The sequence below is a fragment of the Physeter macrocephalus genome, chromosome 2, assembly GCF_002837175.3.
Source record: "Physeter macrocephalus isolate SW-GA chromosome 2, ASM283717v5, whole genome shotgun sequence".
NCBI classification, from domain to species: domain Eukaryota; kingdom Metazoa; phylum Chordata; class Mammalia; order Artiodactyla; family Physeteridae; genus Physeter; species Physeter macrocephalus.
This window is the reverse complement of record NC_041215.1, coordinates 135,322,284-135,325,513: the sequence shown is the minus strand read 5'-3', so window position 1 is coordinate 135,325,513 and position 3,230 is coordinate 135,322,284. Positions and strand designations below refer to the sequence as shown.

Here is a 3,230-nt window from a genome sequence, read left to right as displayed (position 1 = left end):
GTGGCCTCTCCCGTTGCGGAGCACAGGCTCCGGCCGTGCAGGCTCAGCGGCCATGGCTCACGGGCCCAGCCGCTCCGCGGCACGTGGGATCCTCCTGGACCGGCGCACGAACCCGGGTCCCCTGCATCGGCAGGCGCACTCCCAACCACTGCGCCACCAGGGAAGCCCTGAAAGTTCTATTTTTAAACTAAATTTATCAGGGGAAAGCGTGAACGCAGTCCCCCACTACCACAAATTATGCAGTCGAGTCTCCCACATTTGGGGAAATCGCAGGGGTCAGCACATCCGGAGTGCAGTGGATAAGCCTCGCCCTGGGAAAACCACCTTCGTGATCATGGTATCTCCCCTGCCAGCTAAGTATACTTCTATATTTTATACTGTCATTTTATAATGTGTTTCAGTATCTGACAGAGTAAGTCTGATTCCTCTCCTTCCTCCCTTCCCCAGAATTTTCTGAGCTCTATTCCCATGTTTGTTCTCCTTGTCATGCTAATATGCCAAATTCCTACTGGATTTTTTATTACATTTCTTTGAATTTATGGATAGATTTTGATATCATTAATATTCACAATAGATTTTTCCCTACAAAAACATGGCATGCATCTTATTTTGTACTTTTCTTTTAAAAATTAAAACAGCACATGTACACAAAAGGTGAAATGCCACTACAATATTTATAGTGGAAACAACAGTCCTTTTATGTACTGACATGTGTACTATTCATACTACCAGATCTATCATCTTCCTACTGTGGTAGATGAGGAGAGAACCATTCCAATAGAAGCAGAGAAAACATTTAACAAAATTCAACACCCATCTATGATTTAAAAAAACACACACACAAAACAACTCAGAAAATTAGAAATAAAAGGGGACTTTCTCAATCTAATAAAGGACATCTAAAAAAAATCCACAGTTTAGCTAGACTGACTAAGAAGAAAAGGGGGAAGACTCAAAATACTAAAATCAATACCGAAATGGGGAACATTACTACAGATATTACAGAAAATTAAGAAAAAAATTATGGAAATCATTTGACCTGATGACATGAACAAATTCCTGAAAAGACACAAACTATTGAAATTGAATCAATCTGAACAGACCTACAACAAGTAAAGGGATTGAATTATTAATCCAAAATTTTCTCACAAAGAAAATTCCAGGACAAGATGGCCTCATTGGTCATTTCTATCAAATGTTTGAAGAATTAACACCAATCTTTCACAAAGTCTTCAAAAAAGAAAAGAAAAGGAATATAATGGATCACTTCCCAACTCATTCTATAAGACCAGCATTACCCTGATATTAAAATCAAAGACATCACAAAAAAAGAAAACTACAGATCAATATCTTTTATGAATACAGACTTGAAAATTCTCAACAAAATACTTGCAACCCAAATCCAACAACACATAGAAAGGATTGTATACCATGACCAAGTGGGATTTATTCCAAGAATAGAATTTTAACATTTCCGTTTGGGTCACCATTATAGCTTCTATTTCTTTTGTGAGACTTTCTATTTCTTTGCATTTTTTTCACATATGTTTGTAATTGCTCCTTGAAACATTTTACTGATGGCTGCTTTAGAATCTGTGTCAGATAATTCTAATCTCTGTCACCTTGGTGTTGTTATCTATTTTTATTCAGTTTGAGATCTTCCTGATTCTCTGTATAGTGATTTTTTTAATAGAAACCAGAACATTTTGGCTCTTATTTTATGAAATCTAGATGTTATTTAAACTTAAGGTGTTAGTTGGCTTCCTCTGACCCATTCTGGCAGAGTACGGTGGGGAGATGGGGTGGGTTGCAACCTCATCACAGCCAGGAGAAGTCAAAGTACAGGTTCCCCACTCAGCCTTTGCTGGTGTGTGTTGGAGCCACAGCTGTGTATCCGTGCATGTGCGTGCGTGCACGTGTGTGTGTGGCAGTTGCCTGGGGCAGAGTGTTTATTGTCTGAAAGTGTCCTGTCTTGCTAGGCTGCCCCATTCCTTTGGCTTTGGGGGAGGGCTTTTCCTGACTGCTCTCATTAGAGTTTCTGGGTTGCCACCTTCTTCAGCACCCAGCTAGATATGTGAGGCATAAAGAAAACCCAGAGAACCCACTGCTGTGTGATTCTTCGGGTCTCCAGTTCCCTAACCAATCTGCCTTCCTCTTTCCACCTTTCAGAGTCTCCTGTGTTCATTTATACATAACATCAGGGGTTTTAGTTGGACTTAGAGGCATAGGGAGAAGTACATCTACGCTGTCTTCCTGGAAATGAAGTCTCTTCTTCTCTAGTGTTGAGCATTTTATTTGATTCCATTTTGTTTCCTCTGGTAGTTTATCATTTATACTTTTGAAACGTTTTAATGGTTGACTTACGGCTTACAATGTATATGTCTAAATAATCTATACCCATTTAAAAATAACTCTGTACCACTTCACGTGTAGTGCAGGAACCTTATGACAGATTATTCCCAGTTCCTCCTCCTGTTGCTGTCATTTATTTCTTTTACCCATATGTTATAAAAACCCAATGCATAGCTATTATTATTGCTCCAAACAATTATCAACTAAGAATAAGAATAGGAGAGGTGAAGATTTTATTTTACCTTCATTTATTCCTTCTCCAACACTCTTCCTTTATTTTTGTGGTTCCAAGTTTCTGACAAAGGTTAAACATTTCTTGCAGGGAAAGTCTGCTGGGCATTAATGCCCTCAGTTTTTGCTTGTCTGAGAAGGTCTTTATTTATTCTTCGCTGTTGAAGAATACTTTTACTGCGTATAGAATTCTAGATTGCTATTTCTCTTTCTTTCAGCACTTTCAAGATTTCCCAAGAACAGACTTCCAGGTGGCCCAGAGTAGATTTGCTGAGTCACAGTCTGCATATCTTCAACTTTGACCTGTATTGCACATAAAAAATTTCATATTTCTGCCAACAATATACATGAATTCTGCATACATCACCAAAACTCAGAGTTATTAATTTTTTGCCACCTGATGGGGTGACATGTCTCATTGACTTAATTAACATTTCCTCTAATAGTTAGGAAGTTTGGGAATATTTTCATATACCTACTGACCATCGAGGTTTTCTTTTCTCATGAATTTCCTGTTCAGCTCTGTAGGTCATTTTAGGGTCATTGTAGGTTTCTTATCTTTTTCATATTGATTTGAAAGACATCTTTATACATTTTGCCTATCAGTTCTCTGTCAGTTATTCTGCATTCTGAATATCTTTTTTTCC

General features: G+C 38.5%; 1 non-coding gene across 1 annotated transcript; it reads right to left on the bottom strand.

The window, feature by feature from the left end:
* Nucleotides 1–197: 197 nt before the first annotated feature.
* Nucleotides 198–361, bottom strand: LOC112065134 (U1 spliceosomal RNA). The gene has a single exon (XR_002891861.1). It is a non-coding gene; the product is annotated as a U1 spliceosomal RNA (small nuclear RNA).
* Nucleotides 362–3,230: the final 2,869 nt, after the last annotated feature.